The sequence below is a fragment of the Bison bison genome, unplaced genomic scaffold, assembly GCF_000754665.1.
Source record: "Bison bison bison isolate TAMUID 2011002044 unplaced genomic scaffold, Bison_UMD1.0 scf7180017864461, whole genome shotgun sequence".
NCBI classification, from domain to species: domain Eukaryota; kingdom Metazoa; phylum Chordata; class Mammalia; order Artiodactyla; family Bovidae; genus Bison; species Bison bison.
In genome coordinates, this window is record NW_011495023.1 from 19032552 (window position 1) to 19040824 (window position 8273).

At 36.1% G+C, this 8273-nt stretch overlaps 1 long non-coding RNA gene across 5 annotated transcripts in view; it reads right to left on the bottom strand.

Annotated features, from left to right (window-relative positions):
• The window catches only part of LOC105003072, a 178834-nt gene that overhangs the window by 158738 nt on the left and 11823 nt on the right, over positions 1–8273 (bottom strand). The gene's annotated exons all lie outside the window — the stretch shown is intronic.

Below are 8273 nucleotides of genomic sequence, written 5' to 3' on the forward strand. Positions count from 1 at the left end.
TCATTTACATATAATTTTTGTATCCTGCTTGGCGAAGTTGGTATTAATGTGTTTGTGTGTACTTATAACAAAGTTGCAAGTTGGAGAAACAAACTCCTGCATTCTTATTTTCCACTTTCACTTGAAGGTTTTGTTGGGGTCAGAAGTAATCACAGACATATGTATGTAGTGAATGTTTGGGATTCTCTTTTTGAGACTGAAAGTTCAGAGCACATGGTGTATGGATGTGTTTGGAGATCAAAAATAAGACAATAAATAAGTTGTTGAAGGCTATTCATGTCACTTTCTGGTTCTAAATATAGAAAACGGTATAGACTGAAACACCTATTCAACTTTCACAAACGTAAACATTTTGTTAGTATTTTGGTTCTTGATCAGATTGAATTAATTTCAATAGACAACTGAAAGTTAATTAAGTCGATGGTGTCTGCCAGCTTGAAAATGAAGACTACAACATTTTCTCCCCAGGGAAGTATTTTCCCCAAATGTAGTTTTACTTATTGATTTTCATGGCTTGTTGAACTCTGTATGTACTGATTTAAGTACAGAGGTCTGATGCTGGAAGGGACTGGGGGCAGGAGGAGAAGGGGACGACAGAGGATGAGATGGCTGGATGGTATCACAGACTCGATGGACTTGAGTTTGAGTGAACTCCGGGAGCTGGTGATGGACAGGGAGGCCTGGCGTGCTCCGATTCATGGGGTCGCAAAGAGTCAGACACTACTGAGTGACTGAACTGAACTGAACTGAAGTTAATTAAACACTTCTGCAAAGCAAAATGTAGCATTGACTAGATTCTTTGCTTATACACTGCCAAGTAACACATGAATTATGTTAAATATTTAGTTTGTAAATAGTCATAGAAGTTGCTACTAATAAATATTTAGCATAGATGATGAAAAGATTTTAAAAAGAAAATTATCTGATTGTTGAAATGATAGTAGTTACATATGACACACACAGTACTTAATGTGCCTTACACATTTATTGTTATGAAGTTTAGGGTCAGTTTTCCAGATTTACTAAGACTAGAACATATTTGAAGACTCCTTAGGGTAGCTGAAGTTTTTACCTTGGGGCAGATTACAAGGTAAGTCTTTCTTTACTCTTTTTTTTTTTCTGTGATAGTATCTCTCTGATAGTGGGCTGGGGTAAAAGTGTAACCCACTGAGTTCTGCCTACCCACCTTCTCTGTAAACTTGGTTGTACTGGTATATCTCTAGAGGCTCAAGTTCTTATTTTGATTTCCCCAGTATTTCTGAATTCTTCTTCTGTTTGCTATGTTGGTTCCCTTTTGGTCTTGATCTCTTTTGGCCCTGGCTGATACCTAAATCCAGAGAATTTTAGAAGTTGCTTGATAACTTAGCAAGGTGACTTTTACTTGGCTGCATCAGGTTCCAAATAATCTGATTATCACATTTATAAGGACCAGCATCTCTTACAACATACCAGATAAAAATGCTTTCACTTAACTGATGAAGTGCAAGGTTTATAGTTCTTATCTCCCAGTAGCTGTAGTCATTTATTCTCTCAGGCCAAATTCATACTGAATCATGAATTCAGTATCAGCCTTCTATCCTGTCTGCTTTTAATAATTTTAAATGGTCAAATGGATCTGACATTTAAAAAAAGCATAATTTAAACTTTTGTAACCTTAAATTATATGTTCTGAAAATAATAAATAAGAAAGAATATCTGACTTTATTTAAACGCCAAAAATGTTTAAACTGTTTTAATCAGATATTCAGTGAAATACAAAATTTGCTAAGACTTTGTAATCTTTTTAAATTTGGGGTCAGTCTCTAATCAGATGCATTTGTATGTTTAGCATGCTTATTTGTAAGTTTCTTGGGAAAATTCTGAAAAATATAATTTCTAAGCCCTGATGATTCTTAACCAATTTTATTTCTTAAAATATAGATTTTTAAGACAATTAACACATTCTTTATCCAATTTGAGTTGATGATGTCCTAAATGCTCCTAGTTATATGAACTATATAAGCTATGAATTCAAAGAAGTTTAAAAAATCTTTGGCATTATATCATTTTGTATGATTCTGTGACTAAGGAATGCATTCCTACGGAAGAATTAAGAAACTTTCCATAATTTTCAGTTTATTTCAGTATGCAAAGTCAAATTTCTCTCACACTATAAACATTTATAAAAATCATCGTTGGCTAGAGCCAATGCCTTATAATTGTCAGAAAATGGCTTTTCCAATAACTTTACAAAAAATTCATAGCTCAAAAGAATTCACTATAGAAACCAAGTAAGAATTTCATATGAAACACAGATTTGAACAGTCATTAGAAATACCAGACATTTTCCAAAACAGTAAGATATGCATTAATAAAACTTCAAATTACAACAATGCTGTAATCTCCCTCCAACAATAGTTGTTAAATATAAATATTACTGCTTTAGATAAATAATGATGATGGAAACATCTGGTAAAAACTGGCTACATGTTAAAACACCTGAAATTTTAAAAAAATTAAGGTCTCTGAAAATAAGTTTATCTCTAGTAAACCATCAGAAATCTAACCAGAAATAGCTCCCTAAGTATGATTATTAGTACATGAATGCCTAATACCTTTTTTAAAGACTCAGGAAACAATTAGGCTTAATTTTCTCAACAATAAAATATACAATCACTACTGGTAGCTTCTTTTGCCTCAATTCAAATATCCATTTAGTCAAGTAGAGCACTCACTTTAGATAATGATCAGAAACAGGAAATGAGAAAATACAGATTCTAAAAGTAGTTACAAAGAGCACTATCATATTCATGGTGTAAAACCCGAGACTATGAAAGAGCTGATGGAGCAGACCATCACCATGTACACCGTTTACAATTATTCACTGCACAGCTTTGTCCCAAGAACAGTATCTATCATGAAAGCATTTCCATTCCAATTCATACTAGTTCATATTTACATTGTAAAAGTTGTTTCTGGATCAAATGTTTAAAAGAAAGATGTTAAAATCTGTAAGGTTCAAGGACTATCTATAAGAAACGACTCAGAAAAAACTATAAAGATGGGCAAAATAAATAAACAGCAATCATACAGAAGAGAACAGCCGTCAAATATATAAGCAAATATGTTCAGCCTCATTAGTAGTGAGATATCAGCAGATTAAAATAATAATATTCTCAGCAGATCAGCAAAATTCAAAGACTGATAATATCTAGCATTGTCAAGGGCGTGGGTATACACTGGTTGGCTGAAAATTGACAGAATCTTTCTAGAAGGTCATGGGTAGCATGTTTTAAACATTTTTAAAGTACACATTTTCTTTGGCCATAGCAGTCCAACTTTATGGAACATATATATACGTATATATCATAATGTATGTATTACATATATTTGAATGTGTAAATGAATACATTCAATATATGTTATTGAATAATGAATGTATATGATTAGAGGGTATATATATTTTATATGTATATAAAAATTAGAGATGATCATGCAAGCATGTAAAGTTATGTATATAAAGATGCACATTTTTAGTGATATCTCCTAAAAAGTAAACAGTTGAAGGATAAATTGTTGGTCTGTTCAGTTGCTAAGTTGTGTCTGACTCCTTGTGACCCCATGAACTGCAGCACACTAGGCATCCCTGTCCTTCACTATCTCCCTGAGTTTCTCAAACTCATGTCCATTGAGTCAGTGATGCTATCCGACCATCTCATCCTCTGTGGCCCCCTTCTCCTCTTGCCCTAAATCCTTCCCAGCATCAAGGTCTTTTCCAATAAGTTGGTTCTTCGCATCAGGTGGCCAAAATATTGGAGCTTCAGCTTCAGCAACAGTCCTTTGAAATATTCAATGAATATTCAGGGTTGATTACCTTTAGGATTGACTGGTTTGATTTCTATGCTGTCCAAGGGACTCTCAAGAGTCTTCTCCAGCACCAGTCTGAAAGCATCAATAGTTTGGCGCTCAGCCTTCTTTATGGTTCAGCTCTCACAACCATACAAAACTATGGTTTTTCCGTTAGTCATGTATGGTTAGTTTCCAAAACTACTGGAAAAACCATAGTTTTGACTTTACGGACCTTTGTTAGCAAAGTGATATCTCTGCTTTTTAAAATACACTGTCTAGGTTTGTCACAGGTACTCTTCCAAGGAGCAAGCGTCTTTTAATTTTGTCAGCTGCAGTCACCATCCATATTGATTCTGGAGCCAAGAAAATGAAATCTGACAGTTTGCACTTTTTCCCCTATTTGCCATAAAGTGATAGGACGGGATGCCATGATCTTCATTTTTTGAATGTTGAGTTTTAAGCCAGCTTTTTCACTCTCCTCTTTCACCTTCATTAAGAGGCTCTTTAGTTCCTCTTCACTTTCTGCCATTAAAGTGGTATCATCTGCATATTTGAGATTGTTGATATTTCTCCCAGCAATCTTGATTCCAGCTTGTGAGTCATCCAGCCCAGCATTTCATATGATGAACTCTGCATATAAGTTAAATGAGCAGGGTGACAAAATACAGCCTTGAGATACTCCTTTCCCAATTTTGAGCCAGTCCATTATTCCAAGTCCAGTTCTAACTGCTGCTTCTTGTTTCTCAGGAGGCAGGTCTGGTATTCCCATATAAGAATATTCCACAGTCTGTTGTGTTCCACACAGTCAAAGGATTAAATAAATTATAATATATCATTTTTATAGAATGCCCTAAAAATAATGAGTAGGTGAATTTATCTAGAGTAACACACATTTCATGATATACTGTTAAATGAAAAATTACAGACCAAATATACAAAATGATACCAGGAATTCAAAGTAGCCTTAGATATACAGGAATCTGACAGAAGCAAAGGCCAATCTTCTCTACAGGAAACTTTTTCCCCCAGTTCTCAAAGAATTCATTGAAAAAAAAAATTTCAAGGGAAATGAACAGCTAACAGCAAAATACCATTCAACACACAGGGAAACAAGGTACCATGAACGAGAAGCAGCAAGAATAAAGATATGAGAAATAAAACCAAAAGACTTCAGATACTGTTATATTATGTGTATAACATAATTATGCTTAGCATGTATAAATAAGTATTATGCTTAGCATGTATAAATAAAAGTTTGAAAATCTGTATAGAGAACAATAGACTATATAAAATGACCATAATCTGAGCAAGAAGCAAGTAGAGTACCTGGAAATGAAAAACATAATTACTGAAATGAACAAAATAAACCCTCAACTGATAGGTTTAACAGTAGACTAGACACAGCTGAAGGCTTCCCTGGCGGCTCAGAGAGTAAAGCATCTGCCTGCAGTATGGGAGACCTGGATTCAATCCCTGGGTCAGGAAGATCCCCTGGAGAAGGAAATGGCAACCCACTCTGGTACTCTTGCCTGGAAAATCCCATGGATGGAGAAGCCTGGTAGGCTATAGTCCATGGGGTCACAAAGAGTCAGACATGACTGAGCGACTTCACTTTAGACACAGCTGAAGAGAGAATTAGTGATCTCAAGGACAAATAATCATGAGGACGTTATCCAGAAGGTGGCACAGAAATCACATGCAATATATGGCAAAATAGGTTAAGAAAATGGGTGGACAGAGGAGATATGTGCCTAACTGGAGCTTCCCAGGGGGCGCTACTGGTAAAGAACCTGCCTGCCAAAGTAGGAGACATGAGACATGGTTTTGCTTCCTGGTTCGGAAAGATCCCCTGGAGGAGGGCATGACAACCCATTCTAGTATTGTTGCTGGGATAATCCCACGGACAGAGGAGCCTGGCAGGCTACAGTCCATGGGGTCACAAAGAGTTGGACACGACTGAAGCAACTTAGGACGAACAGAGCTTCAGAAAGAAAAGAGAGAGGGAGCACAGTTAATGTGTGAGAATAAAATGGCTGAGAATCTTCCAGAATTGTTGAAAAGGATCTTTGGTTAGACTCAAGGGCACAGCAAAAATCAGGCAGGATAAATATGAAGAAAACTCACAACTAGAAAAATCATGGTGAAGCTGTAGAGCATCAAAAAAAAAAAGAGATCCTCAATTCTATAAAAGAAGCAAGCTGTGTTTGGTCTTTATACATCTTATCCTTTTTTTTGCTCTTAGTTATTATTATGATACTGTTATTCTCAGCTATTTTGAACATTTGAGATATAGTTGATGCACAATATTATAAAGTTACAGTTATACAGCATATTGTGAGTCACAATTTTTAAAGGTTATACTCCATTCAGTTATTTTAAAATATTGGCTATATGTCTTATGTTGTGCAATACATTTTATATTAATAGTTTATTTATTGTACAAATAATAGTTTGTACTTCTTAATTCACTACTCCTATCTTGCCCCTCCACCATTTCTCTCCCTACTGGTAGTTACTAGCTTTTTCTCTATGTCTATGCCCTATGACTTTTATAAATGCTTATTATTCAAAAAGAAAGAATGAAAAGAGATTTTAAAAGGAGATGTACTACCTTTAGAGGAGTAACAAATCGACAGCTGATTTCTTGATGGCAAAAAAGGAAGTCCGAAGACTGTGAAGTGATATATTCAATGTACAAAGAGAAAACTATTTTTAACCAAGACCTCTATTCTTAGAGGGAAAAAAAATCTTTTCTGCATGAAGCCAAGCTGATGTGAAGAACCAACTCATTGGAAAAGAACCTGATGCTGCGAAAGAGAGAAGGCAGGAGGAGAAGGGGATGACAGGGGATGAGATGGTTGGATGGCGCCATCGACTCAATGGACGTGAGTTTGAGCAAGCTCCAGGGGTTGGTGATGGACAGGGAAGCCTGGTGTGCCACAGTCCATGGGGTCGGAAAGAGTTGGACACGACCGAGCGACTGAACTGAACTGAACTGAACTGAAGCTGATGACATTCTCAGGTCATCAAAAACTGAGGGGAATTTGCCATTAGCAGATCTTTGGGTGGTGGTTTACTTGCTAAGTCATGTCTTAGGGACTCCATGGACTATAGCCCTCCAGGCTCCTCTGTCCATGAGATTTCTCAGGCAAGAATACTGGAATGGGTTGCCATTTTCTTCTCCAGCAGACCTCTACTAAGGGGAAATCTAACTGAGTATAAGAGAGACAGAGAAGGAAAGTGATATCATATTCAAAGTCTGAGATACAACTGGAGAGATGTATAGCCATGACAAAGTAACAGGATCTGGATTTAGGCTCTTGCCTGAAGCACCACCACCACCAACAGAATAAAGACGCTGGATGAAGTAGTAAAACAGGGCATGACAAGCTTCTGAGAGGTGACAGGATGTTCATTCTCCTAGATGTAGTGACTATTTCATATATGTTGGGACTTATCAAATTGTATAGTTTTAACATGTGTAGTTTATTGAACATCAGTCATACCTTGATGATTCTTTTTTTCCAAAGAAAAGGAAAGCAGAGAAAGTGGTAAATATACGCACAGAAACAAACAATATGAAATGACGACTGTATAAAGCAGCAGTAGCATGTTGTACCAAAAGGGACACAACTCCAGCATGGATGAGGGCTCAGCAGCTGGCCAAAGACACTAATCGGAGACTTTGATAAGTTAATTATGTCTGTAATTTTGGGGGTAACCACAAAAAGAACAGTATCAGAGTGCACAACTCCTAAACAGTAGTAGATAAAAAAGAATTAGGAAAAAATCAATTCAAGCAAAAGGCAACAGAGGAGAGAAAAAGAATCATAGAAAAGAAGGGACAAATGGAAACATAAAATAAGATTTCACCTAATGTAAATATCTTAAATGCCTTCATTAAACACAAAGGTTGTCAGACTATATCTATATTATTTTTTACTTTATTTAAAAAATTTTTATTTTATATTGAAGTATAGTTGATTAACAATGTTGTGTTCGTTTCAGGTGTGCTGCAAAGGGAGTCAGTCATATACAAACATGTATTTATTCTTTTCCAAATTCTTTTCCCATTTAGATTATTATGGAGTACTGAGCAGGATTCCCTTTGCTATAAAAGGAGTACGTCAAGGCTGTATATTGTCACCCTGCTTATTTAACTTCTATGCAGAGTACATCGTGAGAAACGCTGGGCTGGAAGAAGCACAAGCTGGAATCAAGACTGCCGAGAGAAATATCAATAACCTCAGATATGCAGATGACACCACCCTTATGGCAGAAAGTGAAGAGGAACTAAAAAGCCTCTTTTTTTTTTTTTTCTTTTCTAAAAAGCCTCTTGATGAAAGTGAAAGAGGAGAGTGAAAAAGTTGGCTTTAAAGCTCAACATTCAGAAAACTAAGATCGTGGCATCTGGTCCCATCACTTCATGGCAGATAGATGGGCAA